Raw genomic sequence first — 27,561 nt, 5'->3', positions numbered from 1 at the left:
TGCTACATGTAAAAAAGTTATTTAAAAGATCATGTTCAACATACATATTTCAATTTGATAAGTTCCTCTGTATTAATTGGAAAGTCACTATGTTTTAGTCTGATCTTTGAACTAGTATATTTCTCTATATGGAAATTTTGAATGGCATAAGAACATGTACTGCCAGAGGACACAAATTAATCATCTTGTAATAAATATGGATTTGTCATTGAAAACATTCCTGTTAAAATGCATCATTAGTGGTACTTATTCACTTATGCATATAAAATTCATTGTTATTTTAATCACATCCAAACATCACAACCCAATACCTAAACTGAAACTTCTTACCCAGATCTGTATTGCACTTGAAATATCTTACTGCTTATAAATATTCTGTTCCTTTCTTTGTGTGGTGTTTGGTCTCTCAATATACTATTTAAGCCAATTTCAAATAAAAGTATGGTCAGAGTATCATTGGATGTTATTATACAAATCTCTAAGAATCATCGGGATCATGAACTTTTTGTTTTTATTAGTGTATAATAAAAACATTAGTTATACATGATATTGAGGTTCATATTGACATAATCATACAAGCATGAAATATAATTTGATCCAATTCAGTTCCCAGTACTTCTCTTTGCTTCCCCTCCTCCCTCTCCCTGTTCCCTTTCCTTTACACTGTCATCTTCCTTCTATTTATAGTTCTTTTTAATTTGTGGTTTACAGATATACATAAAGGTGAAATTCACTGAATAGCATAATTTGGTCAATTTCTTTCCACTGTTTCTCCTTTCTCCCATTCCCTCTTCCCTCTCAATCGCCTTCCTCTGCTCCCCTGATCTCTCTTCTATTTTCATGGACTCCTCCACCCCTTTGGCCCTTTATTTTGTTCTAGTTTCCACATAAGAAAAAAAACATTCAATCCTTGACTTCCAAGTCTGGATTATTTCACTTAGCATGATGTTCTTCATTTCCATCCATTTATCAGCAACCACCACAATCTCATTTTTCTTTATGGATTATGTGTGTATACTACATTGTCTTTACCCGTTCCTGTGTAGGTAGGCACCTGGACTGGTTTCATAATTTGGCTATTGTTAGTTGTGTTGCTACAAACATTGATGTGTCTGAATCACTATAGTATGAAAGTTTCAGTGCTTTTGGATAATTACCAAGGAGTAGGATAGCTATGTCATATGGTGGTTCTATTCCCAATCTTTTGAAGAATCTCTATACTGCTTTTCAGAGTGATTGTACTAATTTGTACTAATTTGAGGTCCCACCAACATGGATTCTTTACCTGTGGTCTACAGATTTTGGGGGTTTTGGCAGCTGAAATCCCACTGCAGTCTAGCAGAACTTTAGTATCTGTATGGACATGTATTCCATTACTCTCATAAGCTTCTCAGAGGTTTCAGCAATGAAAAACACATTAAGAAAAAAAATCATCCCTACCATCTTATGTTACAAATATTACACTTGATACTCAAGAGAGTTTATGACTTATCCAGGGTCACAGAGGGCAGGAGTGTGATAGCTGGAGCTGAGTGCTAATTTGTAAGTTATGCAGAGAGGGAATCTTGTATACTCATACCTCCCTTCTGACACCAAATGCGTGTGTATGTATTGCAAGGCGGGGATTCTCCCAAAATTTAGTTCTCCAGTTCACTGCAGACAACAACTGGGAACTCTACAATCCGATTCAAAACTATCTACTTGGAGTTAGTTCAGATCTCACAGGTTTAGGGCTCAGTCCCACAAGACTGCTCCCACTTTAAGTAACAATCGCAAGTGGTGGGTCTCCAGGTCACTTACAACTACTTTCTCACTTGGCTGCACATTAGAGGTTCCATGACCCCTTCCTCTGGTACATTCTTTTGCTAGAAGCGCTTACAGACTCATGGAAACATTTCTGTTCACCAGCTTATTATATAAAAAAGAACATGATGGAAATTACAGACAAGAGGCCAGAAGAAGACGTGCACAGGGTAAAGTTGGGAAGAGTTCTAAGTTTAGGAGTTTCTGTCTCCATTGAGTTAAGTTATGCCTCCCTCCCAATGTGTGAATGCATTCACCAACCCAGAAGCTGAACATGATCTGACTATAAACTCAATATCCAGAAGCTCTCTGCATCCTCCACCTCCAAGAATGAGAGGTGAGGCTGATAAAAAATTTTAAGTTTTTCTTTTTCCTTTTTTTTTTTTTTTTTTGGTGGCACTGGGGGCGGAACCCAGAACCTTGTGCATGGGGAGCTATATCCCCAGCCCCACTAATTTTTTTTTTTAAATTGTGGTTTGCCTTTCTAATAACCAGCTTCACCAGAAGTCACCTCATTAAAACAAAAAATGTTCTTATCGCCAAAATTTTTCAAATGATTTTGGAGCTCTGTGTCAGAAAACTGAGTCTCAAAGATCAAACATTAGAATGAAAAATTCTTCTAACACCCCTTTCACCTAGGAAACTATGGGGTTTTAGGAGCTGTATTTCAAGAACTGAGGGCAAATACCAATACATACAGACACACACACACACACACACGTGCAAACATATGTGTGCACAAACATACACACTTCTTATCTCACAAGTCTAACCTCAGAATGCTATAGGTGATCCCAACATAAGTCGATTTTCAGTAGACACAGACACTGAGAAATTGTGGATTTCCCCTAATTTGTTCCACATTAAGTCAAAACAATTTGACCTCCCATTTCAGTTAGTGCCACAATATTATTACACCCAACCATAATATAATTGTAAATTATTATCCATGTTTTATCCTTTAAAATATATACTTAAGGAAAAGTTTAAGTGAAATTCTCCTATTTCTGCAGATGAACATTTGTGAACACAATAATTTTTCCAATAATTATTTTTTTCCTCAATGAAAACAAATCATAGAAGTGGCATTTCTGTTTCCTTGATCATGGTCTTTAACTATTCACTAATAAATAATGTGTGACATTTCATTTTCTTATTATTTGGAATTAGAATACAAAATAAACACAAGAGTCAGAAAAAAGTTTAATGAAAAATTTATCTGAAACTTAACATCATATCCATATCTCATCACCACTTTGTACAAATTCCAGTGAAATTATTCCAAATGTGAAATGAACAGAAGATCTCTGTAAGATACAATTTGTTTTGAAATGTTTCAAAGCATGGCTTAGTAGGTTTGGGAGTAGCATGAACAATATTGTCTTCTAAGAGTTACCATTATCAAAACAAAGGAATCAGCTTATCATCCAAGTGCTTGATCCAATAATCATTAAGACAGAATTCCATTTTAAAGAATGAAGGCCTAAATTAGCTGAAAATATTCATGGAGAATGAAATAGGAAACAATCTCTCAGATTAAAATGTACCTAACAATAATGACAGAAAGAATGCTCCCCACAGTTCCTTAAGGCACTAACCAATATACATTGAGCATCTGTTATATGCCATTGAAGAACATGGAGGGTTATCAAAGTAGAAGCCAAAGTCACACTCAATTAAATCAAGGTCTTACTAGAGATAAAGAATATTGCACACATGATGTCGAGCACAGTGGTGCAGGCCTGTTATCCCAGTGACTTGGGAGGCTGAGGCAGGAGAATCACAAGTTCAAGCAATTTAGTGAGGCCCTAAACAACTTAATGGCTTAGTGGGGAAGCACCCTGCCTTCAATCCCCAGTAACCACCCGCCCCCCCAAATAATATTATACACAGGAGAAGAGTTCAAGGATATTTAAGCTAAAATATATATACATCTTAAATCATAGGCTTCACTTCCAATGTTGGAATTCAGAGAAGAGAGAAACTGGTACAGACCTAAGGAAGCCAGTTTGCAGCTGACAGGGGGTGGAGTTGAATAGGCTGACTAAAAGGAAAATAGCAAGTCATAGCTACAGTGTGAAACTGCTTATAGTTGCTCTTTTCCTTAAACCAAATCTTTGGAAAACAAGAGCAATGAAAAAGCCAATCAGAACAGAAAAAGTGCTTAAATGCCTGGCTGAGAACTTTATATTAAAAACTACAATGAAGTTTCATTCGGTAAGGAAGAAGTATTTTATGTAGGACATAAACCACCATGGTTTCAGTATGTCATTAAAAGAAATTAAATGAATAAGAAAAATGGGAAAGACTGTTGAGTGAAAAAAAAGAACTTACAATTTCAAAAAAATTAAACATGTAATATAACCTTAAAATACTGTAGTAAATAAATCTTGTCCCTGAAATCATCTGCAAGGGCATTTCATGTAGGAATTATTGAATTGCTAATTCTTTCTCAAAACTCTTATTTTTGAGAAAGGATTAGCAATAACTTATCTTTGTGTATCTTTTCCAAATAAAAATCCCAGTTAGCCACAGAACTCAAAATAAATGAACAAAGCAGGAACCCATTTCATGAGGGCAGCCCACCCCAATAAGGGAGGAAGAACATACACACACACACACACACACACACACACACACACGCATACACACAAACACACACACACACACACAGAGGTTTCAGTGCCTTAGCAAGTCATGGGCCCTTATAAGGTCATATTCAATTTACTGCCAGGAACAGCAATTCAAAGAAACAAATAAATCAGCTTCTCAAATCACGTTAACAAAGGTTACAGTTTCCTGTGTATAGTACTTTTGAGAATTTTCTATGTTCTATCTCGGAAGGTCAGTGAGCATTCCTATGATCTCTCTGTGTTTATACCAAAAGTACAATGTGAACTTTGGCAAAAGAAATAGCTCTAGGTTAGCTATGCTTTTTAGGTTGATACTGTAAATACAATTGAAAGCTAGCCAATTCCACACTATTGCTAAGAATTCAAGAAAAGATTTATAAATGGCATCCAAAGACTCAGAAGTGATTCAAATGACTTGTCAAAATGGAGATTTATCTTTTGCATTGTTAACAACACTTAGAGCATCTGCAGATGTCTGCAGGGTCCTTGAGAACTCATCATCCCTAGGCTGTACTAGCTCTCCCCCATCTCTCCCCCACACCCCCTGCTCCGGCTCTCTGGGCACTGTCCCTGTCCATGCAAACACTTTCAGCAGACTGCCTCAGTAGGAAGTACCTGATCAGTCCATACTCTAAGGAGTAAAGCACAGTAGAGTACAATTTCCTGCAACATGAGCCTTTTAAAGGAAAAAAGCAAATGGTGTGATTTTTGTTATGCAAGAAAGGTCTCTAGGAGAGATTTTTTAAAGAAGTAAAGTCTTAAGATTTAATAGTTTTTTTTTTTTTTGAAAGGACCATATTTTGGAACATGATCGAACCAATGTTCCAATTATAATTATGAGAGAAGATACAAATGTATTCCAGTGAAACTCAAAATGTTCACATATCAATGCATCCAGATTAACAAGTGGGCCCTAGTACTACTTCCATATAAATTTCCATTTATTTCTTAGAGATCTGTTGGCAGGTGAGGCAGTGACTGTGTTTAAGAATGCAAAATTCACATTTATTATCAGAAGCATGCAAACGTCTTAAAAATACCGTCTTCCATTCTTTGGGGCAGGAAAGGGTGAAAGACCATTCCTCTTTGCTGTTTGAATAAAGAAGTTAAAACACACACCCTTAGAAAGTTTCAAAGGGAACTAAAGTCAAGTCTTGTATTTCACCCTTGAGAGAGTTATGGCTGCAATGATTTTGATGGGACCAACTGTAGGGCAAGGTGAATAGTACATAGATCAGAATTAAGTAGGGTCAGCCAAAACCTACCATCTGCTGTATCCTTAGAGCTTTTGATGAGTTGTGCATGTTTCTTTCTTTCTTCTTAAAAATAAGAAAAGGGTGCCTTAATTAGAAAGAGGCTTTTAAAAAGCACCTTAATTCAGACAATACTTGTGTTCTGTTCCATAATAGAAAGTTTTAGCATATGACAATTTTCTATGTGACCAGGCAACTGTGCAAAGAAGACATACTAAATTTGTTGTAATTCCTAATTTTGAGACAGGTAAAGAGGAATAATAATAATAATGTAATTAATGATAAAAATCATGGCTTAGGTAACTGAGGTTAAAAAATTCAGAAATAAAAACAAAATAGGTATTAATTCATAAAATGAGACAGAAATAATAATTATTAAACAATATCTATGGAATCATATGGTTAGAATAAATTAACTTAGCATGTCTTCTTCATCTTCTTCTTATATTTGTATGATCTCCAACATTTGAAAAGCTTCCTCCTTGACCATCTGTTGTGCATTACCTCACCTGGAAAAGCAAGCCTTGTGGAAAGCAGGCAATTTTTTTACGTGCATTTTTGAGCTGGAGAAAATGAAGCTCAGGGAGGTATTATTATGTTTATCAAGGAGCAATTGACTGAACTTGAATGGGAAATGTGGTCTCAGCCACTCTCCTGGCCAATTTCTCTCCTTTTAGCTCCCCACTTACCGATGCGGGTAGTCCAGCTTTTTTCCTTTTAGAGTAGGTCAGTTTGGAAAACAAGAGTAATCTATTCTAAACTGTTCTAAGGCATTGACTGACTGTCAAACTTATGACTGAGATATAATGACTATTAAATTGGTTTCCAGAATTTATTTAAAAACATGAAAAAAAAAAACATGCTAATAGAACTGTTTTCTTCTACCATGAAATAGAAGTTTCAAAAGTCTGGAGTTTGAAATTCTGTTCATTCATCATTGCTCTCCCATCCAGCAGAGCCATCAAACTGCAAGGTTCTCATTTGATATTTTTCAATCCTGTACCTGAAAATGCACAGATACTAAATTTATATTGTGTGATATACTTTTTACCTGAATCTCTTGATGCAATTAAGAAACCTAGGGCACCTTTAGGATAGTTCCAGCATCATGATGAATGTGAAAATCATTATCACTGTCTATGGAAATGCTATTTGCTAACTAGGTCTAAAAAAGACCAACAAAACCCTCTCACTTCCCAGTAGAATTTCACTGGTTCTAATGAAAAAAACAAAGGCTTTAGGAGTATTGTACTTTCTTATCCCTGCAATTCTTTAAATTGTCTTCATGTCTATAACATTTAAATAATTATTCTTTTCATGGTTGAGATAGGAAGCAAATAGTAATAATGATGGCTTTTTTTTGTATTCAGGACTATTTCATGTAACATTAATAATCTGAGTTATCTTATTAGTATCTCATGTTATAGGGTAGAAAAATTAAACTTTTGAAAATCAGGATTTAAATCTAAAAAGCACTAACTTCACAGTTTAGTCACTACTCCATAAGCCCTGTATAAGATACTCTACAGACATGAAGGAAAACTATCAATACAGGGCAAGCCTTTTTTGTTTTGTTTTGTTTTTAATCAGCAAATTTTGTTTTATTTATATACAATTTAACCCATAATAAGTTATGCCACAATTATTATGGTCTGACATGTAAAATTGTAAGTTTATTATTTAAAAAAATATAAACTTAATTTATTTTCATACTACTATTACTGACAGGAGTCAGGATCACTAGGGCCTACCTACTGCTTTTTGGGGCAAAAAAAGGGGATGGGTGATTCTTAAACTCATTGATGGGGCCTTGAGTTTAGAGGTCTTGGTGCTATAGGATTGGAGCCTGCTTCTGGGAGTTGCTGAATGGTCTATGTCTTGGAACCCCATGCTACTCAGGCAACTTCAACTTTCTGTAGTTGCTCAAGTCTCTGGTTTTCAGCCAGGGTCTTCTGGAACGAACGATAATAAAGAGGAGGAGGGGATCACAATACAGGGTGACTCTTGAAAGAGGCAAGAAACTCAAGAGAATCCCATGCAAATGTAAAGATGTCATCCTAATCCAGAAAACAGAAAGGTTTTCTTTTCTTTCCTTTTATTGCAGCTCTTCTACTGTATGAAGTAAAAGACAAGCAGTGAACACACAGCTTTTCTTCTCTTGAGTCAAGAGTCCAGAAACCTATGTCCCTGAAATGAAGTGGCCAACAGAGATAGACTAGCATAGGGCAAGACCAGAGTGAGCAGCCAATAGACCTGATTGATCCCTTCTGCCCATGCAATGCCTCCTTCCTCTCCCACCCTGCTTCAATCCCATTAAGAAATAAGCTGCCCAGCCTTGAGTCCTCAGAGAGCAGTCTAATGACATTAACCTGTAAGTATCTCCCCTGTGCTAGAGCCCAAGCCCCAGGACAACCTTGTTTGGATGGCATTTCTCACGTTTTTATGATTTCTCTCTTGAATTGAGCAAAAGAATCCCCGGATGAGCTGGTAACACCAAAAGAAGCTGGTAACATCAAAAAAGAGCTGAACTTTTTGATGTTACCAATTGAGCAAAAAAGCCCTATGCTGATTGGTAACAAAAGCAGCAGAATAAAAACATCTCTTCTACTACCAGATAATGCTCCAGAAATTCAAGACTAAAATTGGAGACTGAGATTACAATGTTCAGACATAAGATTCCAATGCAGTTTCATATTCACAAAGATCTGAAGTTACTAATAACAATGGTTCTTAAACCTGAAGGCCCAAATTAAAAGTGCTGGACATTGGGTAAAAAATTAAATATTTCTTTTCTGATGCCCAGATGAGCCTATTTTAGATTATCTTTTTAAAATGCTCAGGTTCTTGGTCATTTTCTGGTTGCATCCAGTCTTTCTGAGGCTACATATGGAGCCAAAATTTTGTCTGCCCACTCATTGTTCCAAAGGAATAACAAAACTTTCTCTAAAGCACCTTAAATTCTGCTGAACTCTGTTTGTTAGCAACTGTGTGCAAAACTCTGCCAGGAAGAAATTTTCCTCACATACCAGGGTAGAAAACTGAGGTATAGGAAATCAGGATTTAAAGTCAGAAAGCACAGCTTTGGCGTTGAACCACTACTGCTTAGTTTTAAGTTAAACGAGGCAGCTATATTCGTGACAGGAGCCTCAGATATTTGTAAGTTTCTTCACTCAAGAGCACTCATTTTTGGCTGTACATGGTGACACACACCTATAATCTCAGAGACTTGTGAGGTCAGCCTCAGCAACTTAGTGAGACCCTAAGCAAATTAAAGAGACCCTCTGGAAAAAAAGTGCTGGGGATGTTGCTCAGTGGTTAAGCACACCTAAATTCAATCCCCAGTAAAAAGAACTCATTCCTCAGCCTGGTGGGAAGGGAAGGGGGAAGCAAAGATTGAAAATTAAAGTCCCTCTTCACCTAAAATTCATTAGAACCCAAACATCACCAACAAGTGGTCCACTAGCTACATCTAGAATTGTGTTATTTGGTCCAACAAATCTTTTTAACACACTGAAATACTTGCTAATATTTTGAACATTCAGATTTCTGGCATCATTTTAAATATCAGAAAACCTAAGCCTATATGTTTAGGTGGCAACAAACAGTTGGAGCTTAACAGGTCTGTGTCTGTCAGGCTAGTGCTCTCAAACCATCACAGCCTTACTAGACCCACTTCATGTAATGAAGATGACATGTAAAATGTGCATTTTTGAGCTGCCTGGTCTAGTTGGCATCAGAGAGTGAGACTCCTGCTAAACAGTAATGTCTTGGCTACTCCCCTTCCCATGTTTCTATCTTTCATCTCTTCAATTGTGCTGAAAAGAAAAAGTGTGCAAGAAGTAGTACACTATTTTATAAAAGCTTCATGACAAACTGTTCTATCTGGGTCTATCTAATGTGATCTCTATTTTTGATGGGGGAAACTGAGGCTTGCAGATTAAGAGTTGCAGCAAATGGTACAGCTAAGTCTGTGACAGCACCAGGATTCCAAACAGGTTTTCTGATTCCAAGTCCAGCCCTATTTCCATTAAACTACAATTCCTGTTGACCAATACCCCTATAGAATATATTCCCTAAAATAAGCATGTATATTAGACTACAACTTACACTTAGAAATTAGCAAATTTAAATATTACATAAGGATAATAAGAAATGTATGCCTTTCCTGTTACGGGGTGAACAAAGGGTGGACACAATTGCAGAGAACAACAATGGACTGGGAGCTAGCTGAGAGGTAGGATTCCATCCCAAACTGTGGTATTTTATGGTATTGTCACTTGGAAGGATCTCCTGTTCTTCCAGAGTCTTCTATGTAGGTGCAATATATGACAGACTTTGCTATATGTGACTTCCTCTGTTTAGGGGTTTCCTGCAGAACTTCTCATCTATGTCATTATGTTATCCCTAAATATTCTCTTCCTTTTCCCTAACTCCCATTGTTCCCCAAGTCTGCTTTTTCTGACTCCAATGTTTTCCTTTCCTTTCTGTACATAAGTTCTTTGAAATAGAGTAGCCCTCTGGAAAGTGAGCATTTAGAGACAGGTGCAGAGAAAGCATTTTCTATGTAGAATACAATGTATGTAGAGGAACTATGTACGTTGGTGCCATTTACTATAATAAAAAAAAACCTTTTTACACAAACCTATTGTATTCTCATGTAATTATGAATGGAACTCATTATTATAGGCAAAATATGTTCCTGGTATTAAAAAGTTTAAAAATATGTAACATGGAATTGGATTGGTGATTTCAACTACTAGAATATACAAATGGTTTGTCTGTCCATTACTTATTTTTGGTCCACCAAACTGAATTCCATAGAACCATATTCTATGAGCTCAGGGAAAGATCTCTGTATCAATTGCCCATCCAAAATTTGGAAGGAAGGAAGAGGATATTCAGCAGTGGTCGAATGACAAAAATGAGGAGTTCTGCAGGAAACTCCTAAACAGAAAAGAGTACTTGTGGCCAGAGTCTGTCATAATAAGTTGAACACACATGGATGCTCCAGAATCTTTAACATGTAATTAGATTGGTGACTTAACCAATGAACTTATCAAGACAATTCAGTGGAAATCTGAAATGTGTACATTTGCATATAACTGTGATTATATGTCCCTTGAAGACAGGCAAAATGAGCAGTTCTCAGCCACCATCTATGTTAAGTGTGACATTTCTCTGATGTAAGATATTTTTTGGTTTTAAAATGGCAAAGTAATGAGGCAATAGGATATTTTATTTGGATGACTATAAAAGAAACACTACTAAGTGCTCTACCAAATATGAATTCTTCCACATTAAGCAAGTAATTTGGACTTAGCCAGTTTGAGTTCTATGATAATATAAATGTCCCAGGACCTATCTTGCTTTCATTCTGGGGCAAAAAATGGTTGGTCTACCTTTAGCCCTTCTTCTATTTTCTAGGCAGGAAGAATAAGAGGGATCAAAGAAGGCAGTAGGTAGCACTTACTACAAAGCAATAACAATTTCCTGTTTAGGAATTTGATTTACACCTCATGGGGCAGGAACTGTATCAGATAGCCCCCATATTGCAAGGGAAGCTGAGAAATATAGATTTTTTTAAAAAAACTGGAAATATATTTCCCCTATTTTTTTAGCCCCCATATTGCAAGGGAAGCTGAGAAATATAGATTTTTTTAAAAAAACTGGAAATATATTTCCCCTAAACAAAATCTAAGATTTCACGAAGAGGGGACAGACCAAATGCTTTTTCTGTGTCTATTGAGATGATCATATGATTCTTATGTGAACTGATGTGATGAATTACATGTGAACTGATGTGATGAATTACATTGATTTTCATATGTTGAACCAACCTTACATCCCTGGGATGAATCCCACTTGATCATGGTGTATGATCTTTTTGATATGTTTTTGTATTCAATTTGCCAGAATTTTATTGAGAATTTTTGCATCTATTTTCATTAGAGATATTGGTCTGAAGTTTTCTTTTTATGATGTCTCTTTGCCTGGTTTTGGAATATGGGTAATATTGGCCTCACAAAATGAGTTTGGAAGTGCTCCCTCTTTTTCTATTTCCTGAAATAGATTAAAGAGTGTTGATTTTAATTCTTCTTTAAAGGTCTTATAGAATTCAGACCTACACACAGCTGTGTATCCATCAGGTCCTGGGCTTTTCTTGGTTAGTAGACTTCTGATGGCACCTTCTATTTTGTCACTCATGTTCAAAACTCTAGAAAAATTAGGGATAACAGGAACATATCTCAACATCATAAAGGCTATCTATGCTAAGCCCCAGGGCAACATTATTCTATTTTTTTAATTGATTGTTCAAAACATTATAAAGCTCTTGACATATCATATTTCATACATTAGATTCAAGTTGGTTATGAACTCCCAATTTTACCCCAAATACAGATTGCAGAATCACATCGGTTACACATCCACATTTTTACATAATGCCCTATTAGTAACTGTTGTATTCTGCTACCTTGCCTATCCTCTACCATCCCCCCTCCCTCCCCTCCCATCTTCTCTCTCTACCCCATCCACTGTAATTCATATCTCTCCTTGTTTATTTTCCCATTCCCCTCACAACCTCTTATATGTAATTTTGTATAACAATGAGGGTCTCCCTCCATTACCATGCAATTTCCCTTTTCTCTCCCTTTCCATCCCACCTCATGTATCTGTTTAATGTTAATCTTTTCTTCCTGCTCTTCCTCCCTGCTCTGTTCTTAGTTGCTCTCATTATATCAAAGAAGACATTTGGTATTTGTTTTTTAGGGATTGGCTAGCTTCACTAAGCATAATCTGCTCTAGTGCCATCCATTTCCCTGCAAATTCTATGATTTTGTCATTTTTCAGTGCTGCGAAATACTCCATGGTGTATAAATGCCACATTTTTTTTTATCCATTCATCTATTGAAGGGCATCTGGGTTGGTTCCACAGTCTATCAATTGTGAATTGTGCTGCTATGAACATCGATGTAGCAGTATCCCTGTAGTACGCTCTTTTAAGGTCTTCAGGGAAAAGTCCAAGAAGGGCAATAGCTGGGTCAAATGGTGGTTCCATTCCCAGCTTTCCCAGGAATCTCCATACTGCTTTCCAAATTGGCCGCACCAGTTTGCAGTCCCACCAGCAATGTACAAGAGTACCCTTTTCCCCACATCCTCGCCAGCACTTGTTGTTGTTTGACTTCATAATGGCTGCCAATCTTACTGGAGTGAGATGGTATCTTAGGGTGGTTTTGATTTGCATTTCTCTGACTGCTAGAGATGGTGAGCATTTTTTCATGTACTTGTTGATTGATTGTATGTCATCCTCTGAGAAGTGTCTGTTCAGGTCTTTGGCCCATTTGTTGATTGGGTTATTTGTTTTCTTATTGTTTAATTTTTTGAGTTCTTTGTATACTCTGGATATTAGGGCTCTATCTGAAGTGTGAGGAGTAAAAATTTGTTCCCATGATGTAGGCTCCCTATTTACCTCTTTTATCATTGTTTCTCTTGCTGAGAGAAAACTTTTTAGTTTAAGTAAGTCCCATTTGTTGATTTTTGTTATCAACTTTTGTGCTATGGGTGTCCTATTAAGGAATTTGGAGCCCGACCCTACAATATGTAGATCGGAGCCAACTTTTTCTTCTATCAGACACAGAGTCTCTGATTTGATATCTAGCTCCTTGATCCACTTTGAGTTAACTTTTGTGCATGGCGAGAGGAGGGGATTCAGTTTCATTTTGTTGCATATGGATTTCCAGTTTTCCCAGCACCATTTGTTGAAGATGCTATCCTCCCTCCATTGCATGCTTTTAGCTCCTTTATCAAATATAAGATAGTTGTAGCTTTGTGGATTAGTCTCTGTGTCCTCTATTCTGTACCATTGGTCCACCCTCCTGTTTTGGTACCAGTACCATGCTGTTTTTGTTACTATTGCTCTGTAATATAGTTTTAAGTCTGGTATCGCTATACCGCCTGATTCGCACTTCCTGCTTAGAATTGTTTTTGCTATTCTGGGTCTTTTATTTTTCCATATGAATTTCATGATTGCTTTATCCATTTCTACAAAAAATGCCGTTGGGATTTTGATTGGCATTGCATTAAACCTATAGAGAACTTTTGGTAATATCGCCATTTTGATGATGTTAATTCTGCCTATCCATGAACAGGGTATATTTTTCCATCTTCTAAGATCTTCTATTTCTCTCTTTAGGGTTCTGTAGTTTTCATTGTATAAGTCTTTCACCTCTTTTGTTAGGTTGATTCCCAAGTATTTTATTTTTTTTTTTTGAAGATATTGTGAATGGAGTGGTTGTCCTCATTTCCATTTCAGAGGATTTGTTGCTGATATACAGGAATGCCTTTGATTTATGCATGTTGATTTTATATCCTGCCACTTTGCTGAATTCATTTATTAGTTCTAGTAGTTTTTTTGTAGACCCTTTTGGGTCTTCTAGGTATAGAATCATGTCATCTGCAAATAGTGATAATTTAAGTTCTTTCTTTCCTATTTTTATGCCTTTAATTTCTTTCGTCTGTCTAATTGCTCTGGCCAGTGTTTCGAGAACTATATTGAATAGAAGTGGTGATAGAAGGCATCCCTGTCTTGTTCCAGATTTTAGAGGGAATGCCTTCAATTTTTCTCCATTGAGAATGATGCTAGCCTGAGGCTTAGCATAGATAGCTTTTACAATGTCGAGGTAAGTTCCTGTTATCCCTAGTTTTTCTAATGTTTTGAACATAAAGGGATGCTATACTTTGTCGAATGCTTTTTCTGCGTCTATTGAGATGATCATATGGTTCTTATTTTTAAGTCTATTGATGTGGTGAATAACATTTATTGATTTCCGTATATTGAACCATCCTTGCATCCCAGGGATGAATCCTACTTGATCATGGTGCACAATTTTTTTGATGTGCCTTTGTATCCGATTCGCCAGAATTTTATTGAGGATTTTTGCATCTAGGTTCATCAGAGATATTGGTCTGTAGTTTTCTTTCTTTGAGGTGTCTTTGTTTGGTTTCGGAATCAGGGTGATGTTGGCCTCATAGAATGAATTTGGCAGAGCTCCTTCTTTTTCTATTTCCTGAAATAACTTGAAAAGTATTGGTATTAATTCTTCCTTAAAGGTTTTGTAAAACTCCGCTGTATACCCATCCGGTCCTGGGCTTTTCTTGGTTGGAAGTCTTTTGATTGCTTCTTCTATTTCATCTATTGTTATTGGTCTGTTTAAGTTGTGAGTATCCTCCTGACTCAGTCTGGGCAAATCATATGACTTAAGGAATTTATCGATGTCTTCACTATCTTCTATTTTATTGGAATATAGGTTTTCAAAATAATTTCTAATTTTCTTCTGTATTTCTGTAGCGTCTGTTTTGATATTGCCTTTTTCATCCCGTATGCTAGTAATTTGAGTTCTCTCTCTTCTTCTCTTCATTAGCATGGCTAAGGGTCTGTCGATCTTATTTATTTTTTCAAAGAACCAACTTTTAGTTTTGTTAATTTTTTCAATAGTTTCTTTTGTTTCAATTTCTTTGATTTCCGCTCTGATTTTAATTATTTCTTGCCTTCTGCTACATTTGCTGTTGTTTTGCTCTTCCTTTTCTAGGGCTTTGAGATGAAGTGTGAGCTCATTTATTTGTTGGTTTTTCCTTTTTTTGAGGAATGACCTCCAAGCGATGAATTTCCCTCTTAAAACTGCTTTCATTGTGTCCCATAGATTCCGATATGTTGTGTCTGTATTTTCATTTATCTCTAAGAATTTTTTGATTTCCTCCTTTATGTCTTCTGTAACCCATTGATCATTCAGTAACATATTGTTCATTTTCCATGTGATGTAGGATTTTTCCTTCCTTCTTTTATCATTGATTTCCAGTTTCATTCCATTATGCTCAGATAAAATGCATGGTATTATCTCCACCCCTGTATATTTACTGAGGGTTGCTCTATGGCATAATATATGGTCTATTTTTGTGGAGGATCCATGTGCTGCTGAGAAAAAAGTATATCCACTTGATGATGGTTGATATATTCTATATATGTCAGTTAAGTCTAGGTTGTTGATTGTGATATTGAGTTCAATAGTTTCTTTATTCAGCTTTTGTTTGGAGGATCTGTCCAATTGTGAGAGAGGTGTGTTGAAGTCACCCATAATTATTGTGTTGTGGTCTATTTGATTCTTGAACTTGAGGAGAATTTGTTTTATGAACGTCGCAGCACCATTATTTGGTGCATAAATATTGATAATTGTTATGTCTTGTTGGAAAATGGTTCCTTTTAACAGTATATAATGTCCTTCCTTATCCCTTTTGATTAATTTAGTCTTGAAGTCAATTTTATTCGATATGAGGATGGCCACCCCTGCTTGCTTATGAGGACCGTGTGCGTGGTATATTTTTTCCCAACCTTTCACCTTCAGCCTGTGTATGTCTTTTCCAATCAGATGTGTCTCCTGGAGGCAGCATATTGTTGGATTTGTTTTTTTAATCCATGTTACCAGCCTATGTCGCTTTATTGGAGAGTTTAAGCCATTAATGTTTAGAGTTACTATTAATATATGGTTTGTACTTCCAGCCATGTTTGATTATTTATCTTCTTCTTCTTTTTTTTTTTTAATTTAGTTTGTTTCTCCATGGTTAGCTTTCCCCCCACCCTCTGTCTTTATAGAGGCACTTCCCACTGATGGTTTTGGTTATTGTTTTTCATTTCTTCCTCGTGTAGTGTTTTGCTCAAGATGCTTTGCAATGCTGGTTTTCTGGCTGCAAATTCTTTTAGCTTTTGTTTATCATGAAAGATTTTTATTTCGTTATCGTACCTGAAGCTTAATTTTGCTGGATACAGAATTCTTGTTTGGCATCCATTGTCTTTCAGTGTTTGAAATACGTTGTTCCAAGATCTTCTCGCTTTCAGCGTCTGTGATGAAAAATCCGTTGTTAACCTTATTGGTTTACCCCTGAATGTAATCTGCCTCCTTTCTCTTGTAGCTTTTAGTATTTTCTCTTTGTTCTGTATATTGGATATCTTCATAACAATGTGTCTTGGCTTTGGTCTACTGTGATTTTGTGTGCTCGGTGTCCTGTATGCATCTACAATTTGTATATCCGTTTCCTTTTTTATTTCTGGAAAGTTTTCTGTAATTATTTCTTTCAGCAGGTTACTCATTCCCTTGGTTTGAATCTCTGTACCTTCTTCTATCCCGATGACTCGTAGGTTTGGTTTTTTTATATTATCCCATATCTCTTGGATGTTTTTCTCGTGGTTTTTAACCAGCCTTTCTGAGTTGGCTAGGCTCTTTTCAAGATGATATATTTTGTCTTCATTATCTGATGTTCTGGCTTCTACTTGCTCCACTCTGTTAGTGATACTCTCAATTGAGTTTTTTTAATTTGGTTTATCGTTTCCTTCATTTCTAGAATTATTGTTTTTTTTTTTTTTTATAATCTCAATCTCCTGATAAAGATGCTTAACTTCTTCTTTTATCTGTTTATGTAATTCATTTTCAAAGTGTTCTTTCACTGTTTGGATTTGCTGTCTCGTATCTTCTTTAAGGTTCCATTCCATCTGTCTAAGGCATTCCTTGAGTTCTTTATATGACCATTTTTCTGCTGACTCTAGGTCCTCCTGAATATTTAGGCTGTCCTTCATTGTTTGTACTCCTTTTCTTCCTTGCTTTTTTATGCTGCTCATGTTACTTCTTGTTCTGTTTGACTGCTGAGTTACTGTTTACTCTTATAGATTTATTTGATGCTTGGGAGGAAAGATATTAGAAGGGAAGGGAAGAAGTCACTAAAGAGAATGAGAGTAGGCAGGTAGAATTCAAGGAAGGGGGAATAAGAAAATTGAAAAGAAATGAAAAGACAAAAGAAACAAAAATAACAAAGATTAGATAATAAAGAAAGAAAGAAAAGACAAAAAAAAATTTTTTAACAAAAATAATAGTGATAATAAAAAATGAAAATTAAAATTTAAAAAAAAATAATAATAATAAAATAAAAAAATTAAAAAAAATGGAAACATTGAAAAAAAGTTAAAGGACAACAACAAATAAAAATTGAAAATGAAAGAAAAAGAAAAAAAAAGAAAAAGAAAAGAAAAAAATGATAATAATAATAATAATAATAATAATAAATGCAGTCCTAGAGTTCTATTAACTTCTCTTCCTGTAGGTGGAGCTGTGCCCACTGGGCCAAGCTTCTCCTCTCAATAGGTGGGAACCATTCACTGTGCAGCAGCTCTTTCTCCTAGACTGGGCGGGTCTCCAATCCTGAGTGTCTAGGGCCTTGTCTTGTGTTTCCTCAAGCCAGGCCGTGCTCACCTGTGGCGCTCACCACAATACTGGCTACACGCCAGGTCTGCTGCTCCTGGGAGCCCTGTTTTCATGAACACCTGGGCTCACTCTCCCTGTTTGCCTCCCTCAGACCCTAAGTTTGTAGAGCTTGGGGCTGAGATCCCCCAGCGAATTTGCTTGCTCTCCTGTAGCCACGCCCCCGGTAGCTGGTGCAAGAGACCTCAGTTGTCAGCACTGGTGGGAGCGGTAGCCGGGAGTTCCGCGCCACGAGTCCCGCGTCACTCCTGATTCCCTCGGTCTGGTTATTGCGTTCACAGGAGAGCTGGGAGTGGCCCTTAAGGTTTCCCCGCTGTGTGGAGAGAGATGACTAGGGGATTACACACTTGTCGCGCTGGTTTCAATGCAGTTATCTCCTCTGCCCGTGACACCATTTCTCTGCCATGGTGGTATCCCATGCAAATGGTGACCGTTTGTTCCCTTTGCCGGGTGACCAATGCAATGGGTGGGTCCTGACTGTCTCTCCCAATCCCCGTTTCAGTCCTGTGGCCACTGCCTATGAAGGCTCGGTTGGCTTTTATCTCTGTAAGTTCCTAAGGGCCGGCCAATTATTTCAGCGGGATCGTTAGTGCTGAGTCACACGAAGCAGGCGAACCGGAGCTTAATTGCCTCCGATTCGGGCTCTGTGTGTGTGTTCTGAGGGGCCCAGCCTGTACACCCCAGATCCACGTCAGCTCAGCATTGCCTAGTGATCCTGAGCAAACAGCATTTAGACAGTTTACGGCTCCCTATGCCCGCGCAGTTGAAGATGTCAGAGACTTGATCTCTCTGCGCCTGCCACCATGTTAGATCTCCTCAGTGATATTCATGTTGCCCTTACAGCTTCCTGGCATAAGCAAGTTCTTGGGATTATACAAACTGCTGCTTCTGTTTCCAGTCCAGATTTCTAGAAATGAAACCCTGCTGCAGTCGCCTCCGTCTCTGGGCCGCGCTCACGAGCGCCGCACTTGTCTGCGACCGTAGCAGAGCCGCCCTGGCCTCCGCAGCTCTTCAGCCCGGTGCCCGGCCCCAGGGGCCCAAGCGGCTGCCGCCGCGGCTCTCCGTCCCCCTCCTCCGGAGCACGGGTCCCCTGGCAGGGGGGTGCAGAACGACCCCAGAGCAGGCTCTGCCGGAAGGTGCAGCGGCGAATAGGCCACCAAGGTGCTCGAGGCTGCAGTCCAGCCTTCGGAGGACAGGGCTCAGCACGCAGCCCAGCTCCAACCTCTAGATGCTGCTGCTGGACAGTGTATACAGAGCCATCAAGACAGCAAGCAGAAAGCAAATGGCGGCTCCCGCGGAGTGGATTTTCCGCACAGAAACCACAGCCCCGCCAACAATCCCAATCCACAAACTCTCCCTGTATAAAAAATATTCAAAAAAAAAGAAAAAAAAAAAAAAAGCCGGGGTGCACTGAGCTTTCTTTGCCTGAGGTACTTACAATCCACTGCTGATTACACATTCAGCTTCTCCGCCCAGAGCGAAGCGAAAGAGGAAGCAGATGGGAGCAAAGTGCCCGCGGCTCTGAGCAGCCAAGCGTCCGGGAGCCAAGCGTCTCTTTTTCGATTTCTTTGTTCTTCCTGCTGCTTGGCAAAGTGGTCCGCTACAGATTAACGGTGAAAGGAGCTCTAACAGACTGTGCGAAATCTCTATTAAAGCCACTGCTTTGAGCACCACGCTCAGCACTTCAGCAACCCCCGTACGCAGCGGCCATCTTCTCCCAACATTATTCTAAATGGAGAAAAATTGAAGGCATTCCCTCTAAAAACTGGAACAGGAGAGGGATGCCCTCTTTTACCACTCCTATTTAACCTAGTTCTTGAAACACTGGCCAGAGCAATTAGACGAAAAAAATTAAATGGATACACATAGGAAAAGAAGAACTCAAATTGGCACTATTTGCTGATGATATGATTCTATACCTAGAAGTCCCTAAAAGTTCCACCAGAAAACTTCTAGAACTAGTAAGTGAATTCAGCAAAGTAGCAGGATATAAAATCAACACCCATAAATCAAATGCATTTCTGTATATCAGTGACAAATCCTCAGGAAGTGAAATGAGGAAAACTACCCCATTTACAATAGCCTAAAAAAAAAAAACTACCCCATTTACAATAGCCTCAAAAAATTCAACTTAATGAAAGAGGTGAAAGATCTATATAATGAAAAGTACAGAACCCTAAAGAAAGAAATCAAAGAAGACCTTAGAAGATGGAAAGATCTACCTTGCTCTTGGATAGGCAGAATTAATATTATCAAAATGACCATACTACCAAAAGCACTATACAGATTTAATGCAATTCTGATCAAAATCCCAATGACATTCCTCATAGAAATAGAAAAAGCAATCATGAAATTCATCTGGAAAAAGAAGAGACCCAGAATAGCTAAAGCAATCCTTAGCAGGAAGAGTGACGCAGGTGGCATGACTATACCAGACCTTAAACTGTATTACAGAGCAATAGTAACAACAACAGCATGGTACTGGCACCAAAACAGACTGGTAGACCAATGGTACAGAATAGAGGACAAGAGATTAACCCACAAAACTACAATTATCTTACATTAGACAAAGGTGCCAAAAACATGCATTGGAGAAAAGACAGCCTCTTCAACAAATGGTGCTGGGGAAACTGGAAATCCAAATGAAATAACATGAAATTAAACCCCTATCTCTCACCATGCACAAAACTCAACTCAAAGTGGATCAAGGACCTAGGAATAAAACCAGACACCCTGCGTCTAGTAGAAGAAAAAGTAGGCCCTAATCTCCATCAAGTGGGATTAGGCCCCAACTTCCTTAAGAAGATTCCTTTGGTGCAAGAATTAAAATCAAGAATCAATAAATGGGATGGACTCAATCTAAAAAGTTTCTTCTCAGCAAAAGAAACAATCTGTGAGGGGAATAGAGAGCCTACATCTTGGGAGCAAATCTTTACCCCTCACACATCAGATAGAGCACTAATCTCTAGGGTATATAAAGAACTCAAAAAACTAAGCTCCAAAGAAACAAATAACCCAATCAACAAATGGGCCAAGGACCTGAAGAGACAGTTCTCAGAAGATGATATACAATTAATCAACAAATACATGAAAAAATGTTCACCATCACTAGCCATTAGAGAAATGCAAATCGAAACTCAGATTTCATCACACTCCAGTCAGAATGGCAGCTATTATGAAGATAAATAACAATAAGTGTTGGCCAGGATGTGGGGGAAAAGGTGCACTCATACATGGCTATCTCTCCTAGGTCTTAAAAACAGCATACTACAGCGACACAGCCACATCAATGTTTATATCAGCATAATTCATAGTAGCTAAACTGTGGAACCAACCTAGATGCCCTTCAATAGATGAATGGATTAAAAAATGTGGCATATATACACAATGGAATATTACTCGGCAATAAAAGAGAATAAAATCATGGCATTTGCAGGTAAATGAATGGAGTTAGAGAAGATAATGCTAAGTGAAGTTAGCCAATCCCCCCAAACCAAATGCCAAATGTTTTCTCTGATATTAGGAAGCAGATTCATGATGGGGTAGGGAGAGGGAGCTTGGGAGGAATAGATGAACTCTAGATAGGGAAGAGGGGTTGGAGGGGAAGGAAGAGGGCATGGGGTTAGAAATGATGGTGTAATGTGATGGTCATTATTATCCAAAGTACATGTATGAAGACATGAATTGGTGTGAATATACTTTGTATACAACCAGAGATATGAAAAAAAATTGTGCTCTATATGTGTAATAAGAATTGTAATGTATTCTGCTATCATATATAAATAAAAAATTAACTTAAAAAAGAGAGACAGACCATATTTTGAGTAGACAACTTCTGTGAAGCTCCATCTCTGAACTTAGAATATCTAACTGTATGGAATGTAGAGTCTGGTGGATCAAAAATAAGTAGTGGACAGATATAATCCAAGCATTATATGCTTCGAAGAAACCGTAATGCAGGGACAAGATGCTATGTAGAGTCCTGAAGAGGATGATCCAGAAGTTTGTTTCTGATTTAGTATACACTGAAATTATATATACTCTACAGGACACAGTTTCTTGCCTATAAGGATTACCCTTGCTAGTGACTTAACATCCCAAGCTAAGTAGTCAGTTGCACTTACTTCCAAGTTCCACCCTTGGCAGCTATGTATCAGGGCAATTTCTAGTTGGAGACATAATAGCTCAAAATAAATATTTGTTATGGTTTGGGTCTGAAATATCCCCCAAAGGCTCATGTGTTGAAGCCTTGTTCCCCAATGAAGCAATGTCCAAAGGTAGGGATTTTGGGAATTGACTGGATTATGAGGAGTCTGACCTCATCCATGGATTAATTCATTGAGGGATTCAAAGCTAAGTAATTACTGGAATGTGGTGAAAATTACTGGAGGTCAGGCCTAGTTAAAGGGAATGAATCTTTGGGGTCATGCCCTTGGAGACTAGATCTTGTTCCTGGCCCTTTCCTCTCTTTCTGCTTCCTGGCTGCTATGAGGTGAGTTGCTCTGCCAGGATCTCCCTGACATAAGTTTGCACCTCACCACAGTCCCAGAAATAATGGAGCCAAGTAACAATGGACTGAAACTTCTGAAACCATGAACCAAAATAAATCTTTTATCCTGTGTTTTTATTACTTATTTTGTCACTCTGTCAAAAAGCTGAGTAACACAATTCCCTAGCCTCTTCTGGTGCAAAGTGTGTCCAAGGTGATAAGATAATAAATATGCACAACTTCCTTGTTGGTTCTTCAAAACAGGAGGCAAGCACTTCTTCCCATTCTTTCATCCTGCTGCTTGGAAAAATTTGAATGATACCATACCACTAAGATAAGCATACTCTCTGATGGAGCAACAAAATAGGAGTCTGGGTCCTTAACTGATTCATGAGCATCTAGAACATCTGCTTGTGACATGAAAAGAGAATCCTCTATTTTGTTTAAAATCCCTGTTCTCTGTTTCATGTCGCTGAATTTATATGTTAACTGATATACTGGGAACCTGCAATCCCATGGTCTTGGAAGCAGGGATGCCCAGGAGGAGGCTTACCAGGGCCTGGGCCTGCACATCTGAAACTTTTGGGGGCTCCTCTCTTTATGGTCTCTTCCTTCATGCATTCCCATATTGATGAGACTGCCCTAATCATCTTCAGAGGCTGGATTCTTCAAGCTGCTAAAACTCTTAAAGACTAAGACAAATTAGTAAAACATGACTAAAGGTAGTCATAAGGCTCTCCCAGATACAGAAGCATTTATAAAGCTCCAATTCTTGATGGGTGGAGAGACATACATGCATAGGAAGGGGGAGGAACCCATGATAAGGACTGTCATTTCTTAAGGATTTACTATCATACTTCTCAGTTTTAATTTAAGATTTTGATTCTCTTGCCTCCTTCTACCACACTCACAATTGCAGAGGAAGTAGAGAAGAGTTGAACCATAAGCAATACTCCAAGTTTCCATTATTCAAACTTCATAATTACTAAGAAAAGTCAGCTCTTTAAGCCTCCATTATGAGAGGCTTTGGTTTAAGGCAATGCTTCTCACCTGAACAGACCTTATAGTCATGCCCTTATTTTTTACATGTATTGGGGGAAAATAGCTATCATATTAAAAGTATATTTTATAAATATGGTATAACAAGATTACAAATTAGTATAGATTTGAGTTGATTGTCTTAAGCAAATATAATTAAGGCTACTATTTGAACATAACAAAAATTAAACAGGGGATTCCCAACACCTGAAATGGAGAAACATTGGTTTAGCAAAGACCATGGAAATCAGTTTGAAAATACCTTAGTGAAAAGTCCCAGCTCTACCACATACTAGCCATGTGACCACAGGCAATCATTAAATATCTATAGGTCTTACTTATACTTATGAAAGGAGAGGGCTACATTTCCTAGATTGTTAGATTTTGTGTGAATTTTAAACTTGTAAAGTTAAAACACTGTATACATTTAGGAAGTTCTAAGTTAAAAAAAAAAAAATTACCTGTTTCCTAGCTTGGGCAGGATGAAAGTAGGATGCAATCAGTTGCAGAAATAAGAACATCAGATTCCTGGAAGATGTCACATCCCCGGACACATCATGCATCTCCTAGCAGCCAGAGGCTAGTCTTGTCTGCTTGTCTGTTCTAACCTTTTCAGAAAAGTCACAACCATCACATCAATCAAAAGAAAGAAGCTGCTCAAAACCACATGGGCAGGGGATAGTAATGTTGACCAGTAGAAGTACTTTTGATTCTGATCTTATTTTGTTTGGTAGCATTACTGTTTTACATTTGGTGTTTTTATCCTGTTTCCTCAGGTGACACAGACACACACTCTTACTCATTCATGTCCCCTTTTATGGTTCTAGTCCTGTCTTAATTTAAGTCTCAGCTAAAATCTCACCACCCAAGACTAGAGGTTAGATAATTGCATCTACTCCTTTTTTTAAATTGCTTAACTAAATTTATCTGAAAGCATCAAACTGTCTTCCAGAAAGCAAACTGGAGACAAAGTTTAAAATTAAAAGTTAGGTCTGCAAACTATGAATATTACATTTGAATTAAAGTTCTGGAAATTAAGAATATTCTGAAAATTAAGAATATGCTAAATGTCCTGAACATGTCTTTAATGCGGTATTTTTTTTTTTTTAAGAGAGAGTGATAGAGACAGAGAGAATTTTTTTTTTTAATATTTATTTTTTAGTTTTCGGTGGACACGACATCTTTGTTTGTATGTGGTGCTGAGGATTGAACCCGGGCCGCACGCATGCCAGGCGAGCGTGCTACCGCTTGAGCCACATCACCAGCCCCTTTAATGTGGTATTTTTATAAGTTGCCCTAAGTTGGATTAGTGAGGTTGAATTATAAGAATCATGACCTATGTGTACTTTTAAATTAAATTTTGCCATTTTGGATCAAAATATTGAAAATCCAATTTATACAAAAGTCACAAATAAGGGTCCTCATTTCCCTGCAGCCTCCACAGAACTGGATGTTATTTCTATCATCTAGGTGAGAAAAATGGCATCTTATTGTATTTTAATTTGCATTTCCCTAATGGTGAGGCTAAAACCTCTTCATCTGTTAATCTGCGTCTCCTCTTCTTTAAACTAGTCATTGGTGCTTATTGACCATACTTCCATTACGCTAATTCTTCCTGTTATTTCATGAGTGTTTTGCATATTGAGAATATCCTCTGTCTCACGTTAACTTTTTTCCAGCCTAAAAGGTATCTTGTTCCATGATGTTTTTCTATATAAATTTCAAATTTTTTTTGGTCAGCAAGACTATCTTTGTGTTTTTTTGTAATTACTTGCTTGAGATAGTATTCTTTACACAGTTAAACTCCTAATATTTCTTCTATTTGTATTGTTTTTGAAGAACTAATATTTTTTATTTATTTTTACATAAAGTATGAAGAAAAGGGAGTCTATTTTTTTTGCCCTTACAGCCAATTATTAACCCCATCAAACTTTAGTTATTAAATTTAATAATTTCAGCTTCCTAAATTTCAGTTGTATCACATGTTGCCTTTCTGTATATGCTGGAATAAACTTTTCTTAACAGCAGTAAAAGTTGTATTAAAAACTTAGGATTTGTCTTCTCAATTTTGGGCCATTTCAATTTTAACAGCACAACTCCTCTGACCCAAAAACTTCAACTGTAAGTTTAACATAGCTGAGGTTTTCAAATTATGACAAACAGGACACATGTCTTACACACAGAGATCATGATTTAATGGGGGGAATCAGACTAAGTACTTAAGTTATGAATAAGAGCATTATGAATTACAAATAATGGTTAAGGTGGCTCCAGCAAACTGTATCACTTTGTGGACAGATTTTATGAGTTTTCATTTTTCTCTTTTGCCATTAACATTAGACTTTATTTGGACCTCATTGGTTTTCCATTGTCTTTTTTTTTCTTTCTTTTTTTTTTTTTTCTGGGATCCAATGCTGTCTTCCATATTCCCTTTAGTATCTTGTCTCCTAGGTCTCCTCTCATCTGAGACAATTTCTCAGTAATTTCTTATTTTTCATGACCTTAATAATCTTGATGAGTATTGGGCTTATATACATTCTGAAGAATGTCTTCCACCTGGATGTGTCTGATGTTTTCCTCATGATTTCGCTGGAGTTATGGGCTTAGGAAAAGAACACCACAGAGGTAAAATGCTCTTCACATGTCTTGGGGTGCAAGTCAAGGACATGGTATAACTGATGATGTTAACTTTGATCACTGGGTTCCGACAGGGTGGGTAGGTTTCTTTTCTCTAAAGCTATGATAGTTTCCCACACTCTGGTATTTGAAAGTGAATTACTAAATGTAGCCCATCTATAAATAGGAGAGGCTTAAACTCTACCTTTTAGAAGGGAAAGTAACTACATTTCTAATAATCATTTGGAATATTTCTCTAAAGAAGATTTGGTTCTTCTATCGATTTATTTTATATAAGCTAAATTGATTACCATGTTTTAAAAAATATTTTTAAGTTGTTGATGGACCTGCATTTTATTCATTTATTTATATACAGTGCTGAGAATTGAACCCAGTGCCTCACACATGTGAGGCAAGTAATGTACCACTGAGTCACAACCCCAGCCCCTAAATTGATTACCATTTAATCAGTGTGGATTCATGATATCTATTTTATAAGCAGGATTACAATCTAAACTTCCAATACATTACTTATTTTGTTGCCTAAACCATTTCGGATTTGATCACTAACACCTAGTTTATTTCTAAAATATTAATCATAAGGGATTCCATTATGTCAATTTCTTCCAACCCAACACTCCTAAAAGTCAGGCAACCCATATTATCTCTCAATATCTACTAACAGTTGTTCCAGCTTATCCATACTGTAACTGACTACTCTTTTTATCTCAACAAATCTTTTGCCATGAATTTATTACCTCTGTTCTGATAATGATAAAAACTATAATCTATTTGGTCAAACCAAGTTAAATGCTCAATGACCAATTTGACAGGCTTAGTTTTGGCAAGGCAATGTGCTGCACTTTAATAATCCATTTTCTACACAAAATACATGCTTTTCTTTCTTCACCATGAGAAAAGCAACATTTTTGTGAGATGTCAAATAGTGATCAAGAAGGTCAATAAGCCAATAGATAATTACATGTTAATAGTTCATTCATAGCACATAATGGTTTAGATATATGGTGTCCCCCCAAAACTCATGTATGAGTTGGAAGTGAAGTGATGGGGCTATGAAAGCCTTAACCCAACCAGTGAATCAATCTCCTAATAAGGACTAACTGAGTGATAAGTGAAAGCAGGTAGAAAGTGGATCATTGGGGGCGAGCCTTTGGGGTTAATATTTTGTGGTGAGGATAGCATGTTCATTCTCTCTGCTTCCTGGTGTGATGTCTGGACCTGTTTTCCTCCGCCACACCCTTCTTCCATGTTGTTCTGTCTCATCTGGAGCACTGAGGAATAGAGCCAGCCTTCTATAGACTGAGACCTCTGAAACTGTGACCCCCAAATAAACTTCTCCTCTAATTGTTCCTGTCGAGTCTTTTTGATCACAGTGGTGAAAAAGCTGACTAAAACAGCACACTTGT

General features: G+C 37.4%; 1 protein-coding gene across 2 annotated transcripts in view; it reads left to right on the top strand.

The window, feature by feature from the left end:
• Pgr (progesterone receptor) overlaps positions 1 to 27,561 on the top strand; it is a 150,118-nt gene that overhangs the window by 89,186 nt on the left and 33,371 nt on the right. The window lies entirely within an intron of this gene.

The sequence above is a fragment of the Marmota flaviventris genome, chromosome 9 (assembly GCF_047511675.1).
Source record: "Marmota flaviventris isolate mMarFla1 chromosome 9, mMarFla1.hap1, whole genome shotgun sequence".
NCBI classification, from domain to species: Eukaryota; Metazoa; Chordata; class Mammalia; order Rodentia; family Sciuridae; genus Marmota; species Marmota flaviventris.
Note: the sequence above shows the minus strand (reverse complement) of the source record. Positions and strands in the feature narration are given on the sequence as shown.